Source organism: Ascaphus truei, chromosome 3, assembly GCF_040206685.1.
Source record: "Ascaphus truei isolate aAscTru1 chromosome 3, aAscTru1.hap1, whole genome shotgun sequence".
In the NCBI taxonomy this organism is placed as follows: Eukaryota; Metazoa; Chordata; class Amphibia; order Anura; family Ascaphidae; genus Ascaphus; species Ascaphus truei.
The window spans coordinates 141,314,755-141,336,096 of NC_134485.1; the positions used below are offsets into that span (position 1 = coordinate 141,314,755).

General features: G+C 45.7%; 1 protein-coding gene across 1 annotated transcript in view; it reads left to right on the forward strand.

Moving 5' to 3' along the window:
* Positions 1–21,342, forward strand: part of LIAT1 (ligand of ATE1) — a 53,039-nt gene that overhangs the window by 2,581 nt on the left and 29,116 nt on the right. The window lies entirely within an intron of this gene.

Genomic DNA, 21,342 nt, shown 5'->3' on the forward strand with positions numbered 1-21,342 from the left:
ATGCCAATCTCAAACTCCCCTGCCAGCTTGGGGAAAGGTGAGCGACACGGTAGGGACTGGGACGGAAGGAACTGGGTGGGCGGGGCTTGATCGCACAGGCCTGCGCTGTAGTACTTACTTGGACCGCAGCCTTCGGAGCAGCTTACGCGTGCGTGCGCAGGCGTGTGTAAATGCCGGCGACAGCCAAGTTTAAATATACGCGCTGAGGGGAGCGGAGGAGGGGTCACGTGACACCAAACATCCAATGGGGATGAGGGACTAGACTCGTCTCCCGCCCCACCTCCGCCACACCCTCGCCCCGCCGCCATAGCGCGCTCACTGCCTCACCTGTCAGGCCACAAAAAAGCACCAGCTTCTGTAGGCGAGGCAGAGCAGGAGCGCGGCCCGAGGCACCATGCCAGAGTCCTTAGGCGCGCTGCTGCTTGGCACTGAGCCTCTGCAGCCGCAATGAGAGCAGCTTTAGCAGGGGCTCGCGCACGCCTGCGGAAGCGTGTCTTAATAAATCTTTAGTTTCTTAGCTTGCTTGCCAGAGCGCAGGGCCGGTCACGTGAACGTTTCGGCCAATGAGGGCGCACCAGATCCGTGACGTCACTGGCCCGCCCCCAGACACGCCCACGGACGGCGCGCACTGTAAGGCCATGGAAAGCACTGCTTTCCCTCAGCCTCAGCGCACCTCCACACGGCTTCAGTCTCTATGGACTAAGCCTTAGGCTGCGGCCTGGGAGGGAGCGTGGCGTGCTGGCACACGAGCGCTGTGCCCTTGCTCGGCCGTGCAATTTGTGGCTAGGTGCACGCTCATCTGGGGGCGCGGCCACAACGGCACTGAGCTGGTTCGCCCTCATTAGGTGAACCTCTTGGAGGCGGCAAATTCAATTTAGCTTGCTCTGCAAGCGTCTCAAGCCCCGATGCTCACCCTGGCCAGACACATAAGGCCTTGGCCAGGGTTCCTGCTGGCGTGCGGAGGCGCGCTGAGGCTCAGGGAAAGCGGGTGCTTTCCCTGGCCTTAGACAGCGCGCCATCTTAATCAGGGCCGCCAACAGCGGGGGAGAAAGGGTTCTGGCGTCCCTGACCCGGCCACCCGGGCCCCAGTGCGGCCGGGCGCCTGTTAATAAAATAAAATAAGAAATTGCTGCAAAAAAATGGTGGTGTCTCCCTGTGGTAGCGCCGGATGTAGTCATGGTTAAGTTTCCGGCACGCCGGCGTCAGAGGGAGCCCTGTTTCACGTGGGAGCTGGCGAGACAGGTGCTTCATGGCTGATGTCAACTGCTGTGACCCCCCCATCGGCCCAGCATCGGCCCGCCACCGCAGCACACTGGTGCGCGCGTGAGCAGTGGCGTGATGCCTGCAGCGGGGCTGGAGGCAACTGCTGTGACCAGCCTCCGGGCTCCCCGCTGCACCGCCACCCCCACCCTCTGCACCGCCACCCCCACCCTCTGCACCGCCACCCCTCCCTACCCCCCCATGACAGGGCTGTCCCGCCACACACCACAGCCGCTAGACAACCCACGCAGCCGCGGGAAACCCCTGTACTGCCGTCCCCCCGCAGCATTGTTCTCCCACCCGCAGTACCGCCACAACCACCCGCAAGCACCCTTGCGCCGCGCCCCCCCCCCCCCTGCTGGTAAGCCTGATTTTTGGGTGTGTTTGGGTAATTTTTTTTATATTTATTTTATTGCAGCTATTTTTTATATTAATACACATTCCTAGTGAGAGAGACAGAGATATCTATATATACACATATATATATATACACACATATATATATATATATACACATAAATATATATATACCACAAAAAGTCACATAAACACACTTAATACAACCTTTTTGTATTAACAATTTATACATTTACATGGCCAGATAGTGGATTTACCCTCTGGCCGAGCAACTATTGGCCCAAGCAGCACATGTGTTTTTTTTTAAATTTCCCGCGCTTGCTGAAACAAAAAAAATACTCCCCCTCCCTACCATCTGATTGGCGCGCGCTCCCAGGCTTTGTGGGCGCGGGGCCAGACTCTATATATTAGCCTGCCCCCAACGAGCAGCCATTCCACGGAGAACACGGACACAGTAAGTATTATTTTAATTCTTTGTGCCTTCCCTCCTGTCCCGGTTATGTTGGTGTTAGCGGGGCGTTCTCCTGTCCCCGGCTCTCCCCCCCCCCCCGCGGAAGATGAGAGCGGGGATCCTCCCATGTCCCGCTTGCCCCTGTGTAAGGCCGCGGGGCGTTCTTCTGTCCCCCGCTCTTCCCCCCCCCCCGGCGGAAGATGAGAGCGGGGATGCCTCCCATGTCCCGCTTGCCCCTGTGTAAGGCCGCGGGGCGTTCTTCTGTCCCCCGCTCTTCCCCCCCCCCCGGCGGAAGATGAGAGCGGGGATGCCTCCCATGTCCCGCTTGCCCCTGTGTAAGGCCGCGGGGCGTTCTCCTGTCCCCCGCTCTTCCCCCCCTCCCCCCCCCCGTCGGAAGATGAGAGCGGGGATGCCTCCCATGTCCCGCTTGCCCCTGTGTAAGGCCGCGGGGCGTTCTCCTGTCCCCCGCTCTTCCCCCCCTCCCCCCCCCCCCTGGGCGGAAGATGAGAGCGGGGATGCCCCTCAAGCGGGTAGGGGGGGCGCCTGGTGGTGCTGGTCGCGGCCTTAACCCCCCCCCTTTCCGTGTGTGTCTGTGTGTGTCTGTGTGTGTGGTATATATACCTATATCTATATACCTATATCTATATATAGGTGTGTGTATATTTATATGGGAGTGTGTGTATACAGTACTGTATATGTTGCAGTATTACTCAGTGCCAGTCAGCCAACACATACAGTACTGTCAGCATCGGTCAGCCACACGTCGGTCGGCCATCCACGCCCCGGTCGCTCGGCCAGCCACGCCCCGGTCGGTCAGCCCCCCCCCCCCCCCACATGCCCCTCTAACTCCCCTCTCGCACTCTCTCTCTCCCTAACCCTCTCTCTCGCATTAATGTATACAATGGGACCGGAGCATGTATGTAAAGCGAAACTGTACTTAAAGATAAGCACTACCTTTTTCCCACTTATCGATGCATGTACTGTACTGCAATCGTCATATACGTACATAACTGATGTAAATAACGCATGTGTAACAGGCTCTATAGTCTCCCCGCTTGCGCACAGCTTCAGTACAGGTAGGGAGCTGGTATTGCTGTTCATGACGGTTGCATGACTGAGCTGCCGTTTGCCTATTGTTCGCTATGTCCTTACTCGTGAGTGTACTTAAAGTGAGTGTACTTAAAGCGGGGTATGCCTACAGATACATCTATCTATTTCTCAATGTATATGTGTGTGTGTGTGTGTATATATGTATGTATATAGATATATAGATATAGATATATAGATATAGATACAGAGAGAGAGAGGAAAAAAGAGGAGAGAGCGCACACCCATAGCGTAAAGGAGTAAATTTAATGAAGGGGGAGGGGGGGTAAAAAACGCACTTACAAGAAGTACAATAAAATCAAGCATATGTGATAATAATCACCACCATCCGGTCTAACTGCAAGCTCTTGGGGCAGTCCCAGGCTCCGTTGGTGAAGGAGCAGCGTCTCAGCAGGTTTCCAGGACTGATGTAAATCATCCGGTCAAAGTGCAGACTTTTGGGGCATTCCCAGGCTCCGTTGGCAAAAGAGCAGCGTACCAGCAGTTTCCCAGGGCTGGTGTGCTGTAGATAGTCCAAGACAAAAGTTCCGTATTGGTAGTGCCTGTAGCACTAGCGCTTGGATCAGTCCACTCCAGCGCTGGGTGTAGACTTCAATGTCGGTGCGTCTGACGTCATGACGCTCCCTGACGCGTTTCGTCAGTCTCGGCTAACTTTAGCGTCATGACGTCAGACGCACTGACATTGAAGTCTACACCCAGCGCTGGAGCGGACTGATCCAAGCGCTAGTGCTACAGGCACTACCATTGAGTCTTTGAAAACACGCATTCTGAAATGCCTGAAAATTCTCTTGTTTACCCATGATTCCAGTTTGTTTGATAACGTTTGGTGCAACTTGTTGTCGGATGACTTGGTACCCGCAGACTTCAAAAGCCGTTTCACCAAAAATTGGTACAGTTGTCGGAAAATGTGGGCATACTGTTTTCGCAAAAATTTAAAAACTTTTAAGGTGAATGATACCAACCGAATTGAAGCGCAAAACAAACACATAAAAGATGTGGTACGCAAATACTCGAGCATGTTCGAATGTGTGAAAGGCTTGTTTACTTTTTGTAGCTTGCATAAGTTCAATGTGGACCATCGTGAGTATTTAAGCAAGTGCAAAACGATTATTGTAGAAGAGGGTGCCGATGCGCTTGTTGACCTTGTAAAGAAAAATTTTTCAGAGTTTGCCTCTCGGCACATTTTGCAACAGTATCATGTTTTTCGAGAAAAACAGTCACTTTTTTCGGTGTGTGTGGATGGTAATGGTGCCAGGGTTACGTTTGGCTCTGTTGATCATTATGTAACAGATGTAAAATTGTATATAAAACAATGTATATAATGTATATAATTGTATATAAAACAGATGTAAAACAAAATGTAAATTTTGAAGATTGGGACAACTCTGGCAGTTTTGCAGGTATTAGGGATATGGCCTGCTGACAGGATAGAGTTGACTATGGAAGCAATTGGTTTGTCAATGGTTGGGACACCAAGTCATAGGAACTTGGATTGTACTAAGTCGGGTCCGCATTGCCAGCTTATTTTTAGTTTGAGGAGCGCTTGTGTAATCTCTCCAGATACTGGGCCAAAATGAAAATTGTGGGCAGTATTGGGAGGGGGTGGGGCTATGTGGGTACTCCCAGGATGAGATTCAGGTTTGAGGTTTGGCCTGCGTTTCGCTAATAAGTTAGTGGCACAACCCACAAAGTAATCATTGAATGCATTTGCAATGTCAGTTGGGTTTGTCAGAGTAATATCCCCCTTTAGTGATATAACTTGATTGTTGATGGTTAGGAGGCTGGAATATATTGTTGATAACCTTCCAGAAGTTAGCTGGGTTTGATGTATTTTGGTGGAGATTGTCAGAGTAATATTGTGCTTTTGCGTGTCTTGTTTGCCCCTTGTTTTGCGTAGTGGAGCATGGTTATTGCAGAGTTTTTAGAACTCTGAGTTGAACTATTCGAGCGCTGAATCAGGTTCGTGAATTACTTCGATTCTGTGCCATGGGCAGTTGTTAAGGTCATCCAGAAACTGTTGTGGGTTAAAGTTTTTAAAACTTCTAGTGAGGAGAACTTTAGGGCTTGAATGAGGCTGTTTAATGTTCCTTACACAATACACTATTGCATGATCACTGAAAATATCAGGCAGGATGCCAGAGGATTGGATTCTGCTGGGGTTTGAGGAGAGAATCCAGTCTATCAAGGAATGATTATGCAATTTCAGGTTTGTCCGTGTGGCTTGAAAAAGGAGTTTTGATAGGTTAAGTGACTTGAGTTGAATGTGGTTTTTGTGGGTAAAGCCAATTTCAGTTGAAATCACAAAGAACTAGCAGCTCACTCATCTCATTCCGAGAGGAAATGTAGCCAAGAAATTGGGTGATATCTGTCAGGGATTGTAGAGGGGCTTTAGGGGGCCGGTAGATGGCAGGGAGAAAGATGGTCTTAGAAAAGGGGCGGCAGATTTAGCCGACTACTATTTCAAAAGAGGGTGGGCTTGGGGGGCAATGTAACAGTGTAAATTTTAATGTGTCTGCAATATAAAATAACACTCCTCCTCCTCTCTTTGACCTATCTCTCCAAAAAATGGAGTATCCTTTGATGGCGATATTTGCATCAGGGGTTTTATGGGTTAGCCATGTTACGGTAAGAACGATGGTTTTTGTTTATGCATAAGGCACCATGACCTTAGTGCTTTCCAGTTTGGGCAGCAGGCTCAGGATGTTTATATGGGCGACAAATACCCCTTTTTTGAAATTAAAGGTAGAATTCTCAGGGGCATGGGACAGAGCTGAAATGGGAGAACCTGGGTTAGGTTCAATATCACCTGCTAAGGAGAGTAACAGTACGAGTAGGAATTTGGGTAGTTCTTTGCAAGTTGTATATTTGTGGTGTTTGCCATTAGAGTGAGCAGTGGTTGTGTGCTGGTTTTTAGAGTTCTCCACCAACATTCAGTAGATAGAGCAAGGCTTTTGAGTAGTCCAGGGTGTCTGGTGATGTTGGTTGTGGGCCAGGATGGATGAGTTTGTTGTGGATAGAGGGTATAACATCTCCATGAGGCCAGGAGAAAGAAAAAAATTAAGATACATAGCAGGTTCATGATGTCACAGGTAGGCATTTCTGCATGGAGCTGTTGTGAGTGTGTGCAGTCTAAACAGCAAGGGTGTGCCTGTTCCTTGTCAAATGTTTTGCTGCATTGCAATGCTATTGTCAAATCTGGGTTTCAGTGTTTTGTGCAGGCTGTTTTGGAAGAGGCTGCAGTGAAATAAGTTGTAAAGGGGTGGGGGGGGGGTTAAATTATGCAGATTAACAAGCATGGGATCATAGTGTGGTCATATATGCTCACCATTTGTTGCCTTGAGTAAGAGTTTGCAGAAAGGATGCAGTCCCCCAGTCACCTCTAGTCAAACTAGAGTCTAACTATTATTATAACTTTAAATGCATCACTCTTAAGAGGCCAATGCAAGGGGGATATGTGTTTTATACATCTAAAGCAGTCATATGACCCTCCCCCTGCCCCAATAATTCAGCTTTTTTGAGTTGGTCAATAACAGCAAAAAGTTAAGAGGGGGGAGGGGGGGAAAACTCATTTACATATTCAAACATACCAAACTTATCAATGCTTAAGGCCACTGAGAAAATATTTTAAACAGAACTTGAACATCAAGGGACATACAGCTTTACTCACAGCTATTCCAGCTAATTACATCTCATAGCTCCTTCAGCTCACTAGAAACAGGCAAAATAAATTTCATTGTGTTTATAAAAACTTGCAGCACACCGTGGCTGCACCTTCAGCATGAAGGTGCGTACTGGGCCCTTCCCCATTGAGAGGTGGTGCTTACATGCACAGCGCACGCCGAGCAGTGCGCTGTGGCAGTGACTGGGACCGCCGCGCCTACCTAAGCGGTTCACCTAATGAGGGCGAACCAGCTCAGTGCCGTTGTGGCCGCGCCCCCAGATGAGCGTGCACCTAGCCACAAATTGCACGGCCGAGCAAGGGCACAGCGCTCGTGTGCCAGCACGCCACGCTCCCTCCCAGGCCGCAGCCTAAGGCTTAGTCCATAGAGACTGAAGCCGTGCGGAGGTGCGCTGAGGCTGAGGGAAAGCAGTGGCTGTCGCCGGCATTTACACACGCCTGCGCACGCACGCGTAAGCTGCTCCGAAGGCTGCGGTCCAAGTAAGTACTACAGCGCAGGCCTGTGCGATCAAGCCCCGCCCACCCAGTTCCTTCCGTCCCAGTCCCTACCGTGTCGCTCACCTTTCCCCAAGCTGGCAGGGGAGTTTGAGATTGGCATTTGCGATGGAGGCGTGGCCAGGCCGCGCCGGCGGTTCAGCCAATGAGGGCGTACCAGCCGCGGGACATCATGACCACGCCCCCGCAAACCTACCGCCACGCCCCCTCCCATCGCAAACGTTCTCTCTCCCCTCAGAACGCAGATCGCGTTGTAGGCCTGTGCATGGGCCGCATGCATTTTTTTCCATTTTATTTCCTACTGAGTGCGAATAGCCGTGCTGTTAGGAACACTGTACTGTCAGTAGGTTTCTATGCCTCTGTGCCCTAGAAAAGCATTAGAAAGTCTTATAGCTCAGTGGTTATGCTCCAGGTCATTAGTACGGGAGACCTGGGTTCAATTCCTGGCTGGTATGTTCATTTTTTTCCATTTTATTTCCTACTGAGTGCGAATAGCCGTGCGGCTATTTGCACTCAACTGAACTGAGGACTGAGTGCGAATAGCCGAGCTGTTAGGAACACTGTACTGTCAGTAGGTTTCTATGCCTCTGTGCCCTAGAAAAACATTAGAAAGTCTTATAGCTCAGTGGTTATGCTCCAGGCCATTAGTACAGGAGACCTGGGTTCAATTCCTGGCTGGGGTGTTCATTTTTTTCCATTTTATTTCCTACTGAGTGCGAATAGCCGTGCGGCTATTTGCACTCAACTGAACTGAGGACTGAGTGCGAATAGCCGAGCTGTTAGGAACACTGTACTGTCAGTAGGTTTCTATGCCTCTGTGCCCTAGAAAAACATTAGAAAGTCTTATAGCTCAGTGGTTATGCTCCAGGCCATTAGTACAGGAGACCTGGGTTCAATTCCTGGCTGGGATGTTCATTTTTTTCCATTTTATTTCCTACTGAGTGCGAATAGCCGTGCGGCTATTTGCACTCAACTGAACTGAGGACTGAGTGCGAATAGCCGAGCTGTTAGGAACACTGTACTGTCAGTAGGTTTCTATGCCTCTGTGCCCTAGAAAAACATTAGAAAGTCTTATAGCTCAGTGGTTATGCTCCAGGCCATTAGTACAGGAGACCTGGGTTCAATTCCTGGCTGGGATGTTCATTTTTTTCCATTTTATTTCCTACTGAGTGCGAATAGCCGTGCGGCTATTTGCACTCAACTGAACTGAGGACTGAGTGCGAATAGCCGAGCTGTTAGGAACACTGTACTGTCAGTAGGTTTCTATGCCTCTGTGCCCTAGAAAAGCATTAGAAAGTCTTATAGCTCAGTGTTTATGCTCCAGGCCATTAGTACGGGAGACCTGGGTTCGATTCCTGGCTGGGATGTTCATTTTTTCCCATTTTATTTCCTACTGAGTGCGAATAGCCGTGCGGCTATTTGCACTCAACTGAACTGAGTGCGAATAGCCGAGCTGTTAGGAACACTGTACTGTCAGTAGGTTTCTATGCCTCTGTGCCCTAGAAAAGCATTAGAAAGTCTTATAGCTCAGTGGTTATGCTCCAGGCCATTAGTACAGATATTAAAAAAATATTTTTAATCAATATTTTATTCGTAGTGCAGATGTGCAGGGGGACTCCGGAGCTTAACCGCATTGGTTTCAGGTTCCAGGTCAGGTCCGGTTGCCCTCCGGTGGTAGCTCGGCTTCCCACAGTTTCTCTCCCAGCTGCTCCGCGTTATAGAATGACTCCCACTCTACACGAAGCCGAGCTACCACCGGAGGGCAACCAGACCTGACGTCAGACGCCCAGTCTTGCGGTGACGCGACGGAGCAGGGGCTGGAGACGGAGGTCCACTGGAAGCCACGGGATGGTGAGCAGGCTTGCTGACAGTCTCTTCTGTACACTATTGTAGTGTTACATGCCCGATTTTATCAGACACATTGTGAGTGCATATTTTACTTAGATTAAACTATTTTATACGTGGTTGATCTGTGCTATGCAGTGTCTTTTCTCTCTCTCTCTGCATCTGGGGTTTTTTTCATCCTGAGTACCGGGGCTGCCCTGATGACTCTGAATTGACAACCACTGTGGACTGACTGCCATAGCCTTTAATGCTGTTTTAGAACCTCCAGCTGCTCACACCAACAAAGGGCTCTTCCGGATCAGCTTGTAATACTCCCAACATGAGAACACTGCTGCTGTTAACCCCAGATAGAACAGGGCTTCGTGCTCCCGCTTGCACATAAATGCTTGCAGTACAATAAAAATTGCAATATTTGCATAGGTTATTTGGAGTGCAAATATTGCAATTATTATTGTACTGCACGAGGTTCCCCTTCTTCAAACTCTGTGCCAGTCAGTGTCTTTACTCACTGAGCCATTCCTTCTCCCTTCTGAACTTTATTTGATCTATGATCCACAACAGCGGCGCACAAACTGAGGTGGCGCGCCCCCCAGAGGGGGCGGGAGATTTTGCTGGGGGTGGATGCGGGCGGTTACAGGGGCCCCGCACTCTTCCCCACGGCATTTTAATTAAATACCGGGGGAGCCGTGAGGCCTCTGCAACTTACTTACCTGCTGTCCGCCGGGTCTTCGTCAAATGATGCCGCGGGTCATGGCGTGACGTCACATGACCCCCGCACGCCGGAAAGAAAGTTGGATGGGCACGAGTACCGGGGGGAGTAGGAAGGGGGTGCGCAGCGCGAATAGTTTGCTCACCCCTGATCTACAATATCACCAGCCCTCTTTCATTTGAAATTTTAATCACATGTTTATTAGTCATCAAGTTAGAATGATAAGACCTTTTTGACACCAAAACTAGAGAACGTCATGCAGATATGGGGTTTCTCACACAATATCAGAATTGTTTGTAATGATCCTGCCTGCCTCTCTGACAATGTTCCTGAACATATGGTCAGTGTGAGTGATTTCTCCATGTAGCTCAGAGTTTATGTACTCTGAGCACATTTGTCTATATCTCCTGGATGAGCAGAAGTAGCTGAACCTTATGCTGACAGGTGTGTGATCGGGGGCCCACTCAATCATCTTCCCCTGATACCTTGGCATCCATTGGGGAATTTACTGCAGCAACTAGGAGAGAGCAGCTGCTCAAGTGGTTTTATATAATATACACATAAAATATACAAAATATGGGGTACAGTAACTTTGATCTAAATGACTTTGATCTAAATTACATAGTTATATAGTAGATGAGGTTGAAAAAAAGACATACGACAATCAAGTTCAACCTATGCTAATTTAGACAACAGATACTTTATTCTATATCTATACTTACTTATTGAGCCAGAGGAAGGCAAACAAAAAACCCCAATGTCATATCATCCAATGATATCTCATCTCATAAGGGGAAACATAAATTCCTTCCTGACTCCAAGAATTGGCAATCGGATTAATCCCTGGATCAACATACATCCCATGTATACTTATTTGGTATATACCTGTATATCTTTCCTTTCTAAAAAGGTGTTGAACCTTTCTTTTTTTTTTTTTTTTTTAACAAATCTATTGTATCTGCCATCACAGTCTCCATGGGTAATGAATTCCACATTATAACTGCCCTTTCTGTAAAGAACCATTTCCTTTGTTGCTGGTGAAATCTCCTTTCCTCCAACCTAGATGGATGTCCCTGAGTCATTTGTACTGCCCTTGGGATGAATAGTTCTTTTGAAAGCTCCTTGTACTGTCCCCGAATATATTTGTATATAGTTATCATATCCCCTCTTAGACGTCTCTTTTCTAATGTAAATAAATCTACTTTAGCTAGCCTCTCCTCATAAATTAGATTGTCCATCCCCTTTATTAATTTGGTGGCTCTTCTCTGCACTCTCTCTAGTTCCATAATGTATTTTCTAAGGAATGGTGCCCAAAATTGTACTCCATATTCAAGGTGTGGTCTTTCTAATGCTTTGTAAAGGGGCATAATTATGTTTACTTCCCTTCCATCCATTGCCCGTTAAAGCTGCAGTTCAGTCTTTTTTTTTTTAATTTTTTTTTCACTTCAATAGCTTTATGTGGGCAATCTCTATTTACCTAAAGAACTGTATAGCTGCAGGTCAATCCGTTCTCGATATATTGATCGGCGAAATTTGGCGACATTTTTAAAGCTGGGATTTGTTTATAATTTGCCTCCGGCAGTCAGTGGAAGACTCATGAATATTCATGAGTCTCCCAGTGACGTTTGATCGCTCCCGATCTGCCGCTGTAAGGTGTCCCCTTCTGCCCGATCCCTGTGGCTGTCAGCCTGCGTGAGATGGAGGGGGCTTGCGCCGCCAGTGGGGAGGGGGGTGCGGGAGATGAGTCTCCCTTCTGCCCCGATCCTTGTGCCTGCCTCCCTGCCCGCGCGGGAGATGCAGGGGGGTTGCGCTTCCCCTGTGGGGGGTGGGGAAGGGAGGGTGGAGTGTGACATGTGTTTCACTTCTGCCCCGATCCTTGTGCCTGCCTCCCTGCCCGCGCGGGAGATGCAGGGGGGGTTGCGCTGCCCCCGTGGGGGGGGGGGGGGGTTGTGTCCCGGAGCAGTGGTGGCAGCAAGGTGGTGAGTGTGTGTGTGTGTATATTAGTGTGTCACCACAAGTAGACAGTCACCCACACTCACCCTCTCCCTCCCACCCAACCCACTCACCCTCTCCCACCCACCCACTCACCCTCTAACGCCCACCCACCCACTCACCCTCTCCCGAACTCACCCACTCACCCTCTCCCGCCCACCCAGTCACCCACTCTCCCTCTCCGACCCACCCTCTCCCTCACCGACCCACCCTCTCCGTCACCCACCCTCTCCCTCACTGACCCACCCTCTCCGTCACCCACCCTCTCCCTCACCAACCCACCCTCTCCGTCACCCACCCTCTCCGTCACCCACCCTCTCCGTCACCCACCCTCTCCGTCACTCATTTATATCTGGCTTTTTTTACTAGATTAGTAAGGAACTATGTACAGTAACAAGGACTAGTTGTAGTAAAGTATAAATGTAATACAATAAATAAACGGTTATGTCAAAAACAAATGTTATTAGTTCTTACTAGGAATTTATTCCATTTCTTTTTTTAAAAGGTGGGACAATGGGGCGAGTAGATTTTTGGGTGATTTGTCTAGATAGAGGTGTGTGTGTGTGTGTGTGTGTGTGTGTGTGTGTGTGTGTGTGTGCACACACACACACATACCAGCGGTCTAACAGAAGTATTCCGGTGTCTGCCGCTGCTACAGCGTAACTCCTCCCTACCGCCCTCCTGTCCGCTCCTGCTCCATTCACATGGTCCTCTTCTCCCTCCGCCACCACTGCTGTCCTCTGCCGCTGCCGAGCTTCGCTGCAGGATGCCATCCTTCTCTCCCTCCGCCGCCGGCTGCTGTCCTCTGCCGCTGCCGAGCTTCGCTGCAGGATGCCGTCCTTCTCTCCCTCCGCCGCCGGCTGCTGACCTTCGTTATATATCCATACATACATATACATATATACATACAGTATATATAAATAAAAAAATTTAAAAGAAATATATATTTACTGTGGAGGGTTTTTGTCACTTTTTTTACCCACCATAACCTTAATGACAGTGGTGATTACCTATTCTAGTCTCAAACCTGCTTTGCCATTAAGACCAACCTCACACTGATGATACCCATCAAGGTTGAAACATGTCTGTGAGTGGGATTAATGGCTTTGCATCTCACCCCAGCCTCTGTCTAAAAGCTGTGTTTAAAACAGCATGCATTGGCTTGAGGATTGGCTTGTGTAATACGAGCTTGAGACAAAAGGTGGCACTGAGTGCTCATTTGCATGTCATTTCCCAGAATCCCTTGCTGCAGTGGAAGCGCTGTATGCTGGCTGACAATGGGGAAAGACAGGGTTGCAGACCTGTCTAAGACATGCAAATGAACATACAGTAATATTTACAGTTGATATATATATATATCAACTGTAAATATTACTGTATGTTCATTTGCATGTCTTAGACAGGTCTGCAACCCTGTCTTTCCCCATTGTCAGCCAGCATACAGCGCTTCCACTGCAGCAAGGGATTCTGGGAAATGACATGCAAATGAGCACTCAGTGCCACCTTTTGTCTCAAGCTCGTATTACACAAGCCAATCCTCAAGCCAATGCATGCTGTTTTAAACACAGCTTTTAGACAGAGGCTGGGGTGAGATGCAAAGTCATTAATCCCACTCACAGACATGTTTCAACCTTGATGGGTATCATCAGTGTGAGGTTGGTCTTAATGGCAAAGCAGGTTTGAGACTAGACTAGGTAATCACCACTGTCATTAAGGTTATGGTGGGTAAAAAAAGTGACAAAAACCCTCCACAGTAAATATATATATATATATATATATATATATATATATATATATATATATATATATATATATAACAAAAAGCAGCAGCCAGCACTCCAAGCAACAAATGTAAAGTCAAGGTGCATGCTCCATAGAAATCAATATAGAAACCCTGTCTTCCCATAAGAGAAGGCACAAAAGCAGCAACACTCAGATCTAGCAAAAAGACATGTATTAGCAGTGACAAAACAGCACACTATAAACCCAACGTTTCGGTCCTGGCAGGACCTTCCTCAGGGGGGTGCTACCAGACAATGACACCCAGAGAACATATATACCCCATAGTTCACCATGTGAGGACAATTAGAGGCAGCTAATTGTACAATCCTGGAGCTCCACGAGTGCAATCAGTGTATGAGGTAGCACGGCGGCCATCTTGGAAATCAGGAGACAGAGCAATGTATGCTATCGCACATGGGCAGATGAGTACAGGCTCCCCCGGTGGACAAAAAAATCCTAGTGTCCAATGTTGCTAGGAAACGCATGTGTGGCGTCATAAAGTCCTGGGAAGTCAGCTCAAAGTAAAGTTGCGGATGTGCAAGGCTCTGTGACAGCACCAGAACGTCACGCCGATCTGGTACCCCATTCAGTGTCAATTGTATCAGCGTGGCAGCTCCCTAAAGAAAATGACAGTGAAGGAACAAGTGAATCAACACATAAGGGGAATAAAAACAATTTCCAGAGCTGAGGGTGACTGTTTAGATTGCAAGGGGAGGGAGGGATAACAAGGGAAAGTACGAGGTAGAGCAAAAACATGCATATAAATTAGGCAATTGTAAATGGCATACTGGTTAAATATTAATATTCAGTACTGCGCCATTGGGGAACAATAATGCAAAGTCCCGGCAATGGAAGCCTAATTATGAGCATCTATGCATTAATGAAGAGAAAAGGACACAGAACCAAAATTCAAAAGATGCAATCACAAAAAACATCCTAATTTGAAATCTTCATTTAGTCCTCGCGGAGCCATTGTGTTCAGTTCAAAAATCATGCGAGTTTCAAATTGTAACAGCAATTTGCCCCTGTCTCCTCCACGGGGGCCAGCATGTGCTTGCATGATGGGCATGCATCGTAGCGTTGCCAAGCTATGCTTGCGATCTTTAAAATGTCTCGCTACCGGTTGCAGTTTGAGATCCTCATTATTCGTACTGTCAAGTAATGCCTTCCTGATGGCTCCTCCATCAGGAAGGCATTACTTGACAGTACGAATAATGAGGATCTCAAACTGCAACCGGTAGCGAGACATTTTAAAGATCACAAGCATAACTTGGCAACGCTACGATGCATGCCCATCATGCAAGCACATGCTGGCCCCCGTGGAGGAGACAGGGGCAAATTGCTGTTACAACTTGAAACTCGCATGATTTTTGAACTGAACACAATGGCTCCGCGAGGACTAAATGAAGATTTCAAATTAGGATGTTTTTTGTGATTGCATCTTTTGAATTTTGGTTCTGTGTCCTTTTCTCTTCATTAATGCATAGATGCTCATAATTAGGTTTCCATTGCCGGGACTTTGCATTATTGTTCCCCAATGGCGCAGTACTGAATATTAATATTTAACCAGTATGCCATTTACAATTGCCTAATTTATATGCATGTTTTTGCTCTACCTCCTACTTTCCCTTGTTATCCCTCCCTCCCCTTGCCCTCCCTCCCCTTGCCATCTAAACAGTCACCCTCAGCTCTGGAAATTGTTTTTATTCCCCTTATGTGTTGATTCACTTGTTCCTTCACTGTCATTTTCTTTAGGGAGCTGCCACGCTGATGCAATTGACACTGAATGGGGTACCAGATCGGCGTGACGTTCTGGTGCTGTCACAGAGCCTTGCACATCCGCAACTTTACTTTGAGCTGACTTCCCAGGACTTTATGACGCCATACATGCGTTTCCTAGCAACATTGGACACTAGGATTTTTTTGTCCACCGGGGGAGCCTGTACTCATCTGCCCATGTGCGATAGCATACATTGCTCTGTCTCCTGATTTCCAAGATGGCCGCCGTGCTACCTCATACACTGATTGTACAATCCTGGAGCTCCACGAGTGCAATTAGCTGCCTCTAATTGTCCTCACATGGTGAACTATGGGGTATATATGTTCTCTGGGTGTCATTGTCTGGTAGCACCCCCCTGAGGAAGGTCCTGCCAGGACCGAAACGTTGGGTTTATAGTGTGCTGGTTTGTCACTGCTAATACATGTCTTTTTGCTAGATCTGAGTGTTGCTGCTTTTGTGCCTTCTCTTATGGGAAGACAGGGTTTCTATATATATATATATATATATATATATATATATATATATATATATATATATATATATATATATATATATATATATATATACATACATACATACACACACACACACACACACACACACACACACACACACACACACACACCAGAATATATGAGTTCTTCAGTATTTATTGATACCTTTTTTTATTTGGACCAACAATTTGTGTCATGGGACAAGCTTTCAAGAGTTTTCCTCTTCCTCAGGTCAAGCAATACCATAAATATATACGCACATAAACATGCGCACACACAGTGTGTATGTATATGTGTGCGTGTATATGTGGCGATGTATGTGTGCGTGTGCGTGTGCGCATGTTTGTGTGTGTATGTGTGCGTGTGCGAATGTATATGTGTGCGTGTGCGCATGTATATGTGTGCGTGTGCGCATGTTTGTGTGCGTGTATATGTGTGCGTGTGCGCATGTATGTCTGTGTGTGTGTATATATGTGCGTGTGCGCATGTTTATGTGCGCGTGTGCGCATGTTTGTGTATGTGCGTGTGTGCGCATGTTTGTGTGTGTGTATATGTGTGCATGTATGCGTGTGCGAATGTTTGTGCGTGTATATGTGCGCATGTATGTGTGCGCATGTCTGTGTGCGTGTGTGTGTGCATGTATATGTGTGCGTGTGCATATATATCTATATCATACAAACACATACACACCTAAGCTCTGCAGGGTCCTGTGCCTGCAAAATGTCTCTGTAAAGTGCTATGTAAAACTAGCAGCGCTATACAAGAACAAGCCATTATTAATTTTAATAACACACATTGAATTGTACACATTCACATAAAATTAAATATACATATTGTTTACAATATTATATATACAGATTTGATTTTAAATGAGTTGTTAATATTTAACATTAACTACACACGTGCAATGGAATAAGGTTTAATTAATTCATTCTGTGCTACTCTCCTTTTCTGCTGCTGCTCTGTCAGTTCTGTGGGGAAGATCATGTGACCAGGCAATGACTGATACATTTGTGCTCATGCACGTGCACGGCTGTGGAGGGGGCAGGACTCACAAAGGGGTGTGCCAGAGCCTGTTACATTAAAGGAAGGAGTTGTGCCTTTCTAAAGGGTTGCTATAGAAACAAAAATGCTCGTTACATTAGAATACATAAAAAATTGTCTTTCAAAGTTGTTGTTTTTTTAAAAAGAAAATGCTACAAGTATTTTCTCACAGTACAGAACTGATTTATTAAAAAAAACACACATGCAGGATATTGACTGAACTGCAGCTTTAATGCAAGATAAGTTCTTGTTTGGCTTTGCAGCTACTGCATGTCTTTGGACACTACTGCTAAACCTGCTGTCTACAAGCACTCCTAAATTCTTCTCCAACAAGGATTCCTCCAATTTATCCCCATTTAATTTGTAAGTCGCCTGTTTTATTCTTGCATCCCAAATGCATAACCTTACATTTATCTGTATTGAACCTCATCTGCCATTTACCTGCCCACTTTTCCAGTCTCTCCAAGTTCTTCTGGAGAGAAATTACATCCTGCTCTGATTCTACTACCTTACACAATTTAGTATCATCAGCAAAGATGGAGACTTTGCTCTCGATGACAACCTCAAGGTCATTAATGAACAAGTTAAAAAGCAGGGGTCCCAGTACGGTCCCTGAGGTACTCCACTCACGACTTTAGCCGAACCTGAAAAAGTTCCATTTATTACAACCCTCTGTTTTCTATCCTTCAACCAGTTTTCAATCCAGATGCATATATTATTACTGAGTCCAATTTTCTTTATTTTGTACACCAACTTCTTGTGTGAAACCGTATCAAAAGCCTTTGCAAAATCTAAGTAAACCACATCAACTGCATTACCCTGGTCTAAATTCCTACTTACCTCCTCAAAGAAACAAATAAGGTTAGTTTGGCATGATCTATCCTTCATAAATCCATGCTGATTATTACTATTGATTTTATTTTACATTAGGTATTCCTGAATATTATCCCGTATTAAACCTACAAGTAGTTTCCCCACTATTGAAGTCAGGCTTCAGGTCTGTAATTTCCCTGTTGTGATCTAGCTCCCTTTTTAAATATAGGCACTACATCTGCTTTATGCCAATCTTGTGGTACTGAGCCTGTGGAAATGGAGTCCTTAAATATTAAATGTAATGGTTTGGCTATTACTGAACTTAACTCCTTGAGAACTCTTGGATGTATGCCATTGGTGCCAGGTGCCTTATTTAATTACATTTTTTCAAGCCGTTATGAACTTCTTCCTCAGTTAACCAATTGTTCATTAATACGGAGGTTGTGGCTTCCTCCTGCGGCACTAGAATTGAAATTAATTCTTCCTGGTAAACACAGAGGCAAAGAATTTGTTTAATACCTCTACTTTTTCCTTATCGCCAATAATGTGCCTGACCATCTCACACTGAAAGGGTCCTATATTTTGTTTTCTCTTTTTTTTTTTGTTATTAAGGTACTTAAATAACTTTTTCGGGTTGATCTTACTTTCTATTGCAATCCTTTTTTCATTATCCATTTTTGCTCATTTGATTTGCCCTTTTTGCAATTTTTGTTACATTCCTTATAATTCTGATACAATGTCTCCGTCCCTTTTTATTTAAAGAATCCTCCCCTACCTGATTATTTAGCCACATTGATTTTGACTCTTTTCTTTTATACTTATTACCCAAGGGTATACACTGATATGTGTGCTTTTCAAACAATGTTTTAAAGACTGCCCATTTATCTTGTACATTTTTCCATGTAAAAACATCATCCCAATGTATTACTTGTAGATTAGACCTCAGTTTATTAAAATCTGCCTTTCTAAAGTTTAAGGTCTTTGTTGAACCCAAATAATCTGTTTTTCGATAATGTTTTTCAAATGAGACCATGTTATGATCACTGTTACCCAAATGTTCCAGGACTTGAATATTTGTTATTACTTCTACATTGCTTTATATTACCAAATCCAGTATTGACCCTCTCCTGGTTGGTTCCTCAATAATTTGGGTCATATAATTATCTTTAAGCACCCCCAAAAACCTGTTTCCTTTTGTTGTAATGCTAATCTCATTGCCCCAGTCTATGTCTGGATAATTAAAATCCCCCATTATGCAAAGATGACCCAGTTTTGATTCCTTATCCATTTACAAAAGTATTTTAGCTTCCTCAATCTCACAGATATTTGGTGGTTTATAGCATATTCCCGCAAACATTTTCTTTATATTTTTACCTCCACTGCTAATTTCTATCCACAAGGTCTCTACATTTTCATCATTCCCTTCATAAACATCATCCCTTATAATAGGTTTTAGATCTGGTTCAACATATAAACATACTCCACCTCCTCTTGATCTTGATTTGTTATATTCACTCCAAGATGAGTCTAACCGTCCACCATAACAGGGACCATTTACAACATTATATCCAAATTAGGTGTAAACATACTTCTTGGTTTTAAGTGCCTACATAGAGACTTTTGTGGGTCTTGTATCTAAAGATCTGTTAAAACTATCATACTCCTAAACAGAACAGCGTAAAAAACATCTCAGAAAGAAATTGGCAAGCTCTAAAAACTTTAGCAGAGGATCAGGACATTACAGTGAAGCCATCAGTCAAAGGTGGCAACATTGTATTACTTAAGACAGATGATTCTAAAAAAGACAATCTTAGGCTATTAGGGGATAAGACCTTCTATACAAATTTGAGTCCGGATCCTACTGTAGAATTAATTAAAGACCTCAAAAAGATATTACAGAAAGGCCTCAAAAACAAAGTGATTGACGAAAATGAAGCTAAATTTATGACCGTTAATAATCCAACAATTGCAACGTTTTATTCTATCCCCAAAGTCCATAAAAATGCTAAAAAAAGTTTTCGTGACAACTTTACCATCTTACGTAAGAGACACTAAAGATGTTCTACTAAAGCTTGAAGGAATAACTCTAGATGACAATGTTTTACTTGTCAGTCTAGACATTGGATCACTTTATACAAGTATTTCACATCCAGTGGGAATAAATGCAGTAAATAATTTCTTAAGATCCAGAAGTATGAATCATTCCAAACATATTGAAATTTGTTTTAACCCACAACAATTTTGTCTTTGGCAAATTCTACCAGCAAATACAGGGTACGGCCATGGGGACAACTTGTGCGCTCACATACACTAACTTTTATACAGTACCGACAATGTTTATTGAAGCAAAAGCCGCCGGTTGACCGGGACTTACTCCGGCTGGTGCTGAGAATAGTCAGTGCGCCAGCCGCATCCAGCCGCGTCCCCTCCGTTTCCCCCCCCTCCAATCCGCGCGCAATTTAAATACCTTCCCGACCCCCTAGCGGCTCCTGCTGTGCCCCTCTGCATCCCCGCTCCCCCGCTTACCTCATTTCAAACCTTCAGGGGAGTCGGGGAAGCCGGGCGCGCACGTCACTGTGACGTCACCGACGTCACGCGAACGAGCCGCTTCCCAACGCTTCTCCACGCTGCCGCCACGCATCCAGCCGTGCGGTTTTTAGTCGAATAAACATTGTCGGTGCTGTATCTAGGCTTGTGGGAGGAAACAAGAGTCTTTGAGAGGACTGTCTAATGGAGTATGCAGAATCAATATGGATTAGGTACAGGTATACCCCGCATTAACGTACGCAATGGGACCGGAGCATGTATGTAAAGTGAAAATGTACTTAAAGTGAAGCACTCCCTTTTTCCCACTTATCGATGCTTATACTGTACTGCAATCGTCATATACGTGCATAACTGATGTAAATAACGCATGTGTAACAGGCTCTATAGTCTCCCCGCTTGCGCACAGCTTCAGTACAGGTAGGGAGCCGGTATTGCTGTTCAGGACGTTCTGACAGGCGCATGCGTGAGCTGCTGTTTGCCTATTGAGCGAGATGTACTTACTCGCGAGTGTACTTAAAGTGAGTGTCCTTAAACCGGGGTATGCCTGTATATTGATTATGTTTTACTCATCTGGAGAGGTACAAGGGAACATCTAGACAGTTTCATCAAGGCACTGAATAAAAACGATCATAATTAGAAACTTACCTTTGAAGTAGATACTGAGAAAATGAATTTTCTGGATCTTAAAATCATTTTTTTTTTAAACTGACGGTACCATTCATACCATTCAAACTGCAACCTTTAGAATGATCACGACTACAAATAATTATCTACAAGCATCCAGCCACCACCCAGAACCTCTGAAAAGAGGGATACCGGTGGGCCAGTACCTTCATCTCAGACGTAATTGCTTAGATGACACTGAATTTAAAATTAAAGCCATAAACTCCTTAAAGAGGTTACATAGTTACATAGTAGATGAGGTTGAAAAAGACGTACGTCCATCAAGTTCAACCTATGCTAAATTTAGACAACAGATACTTTATC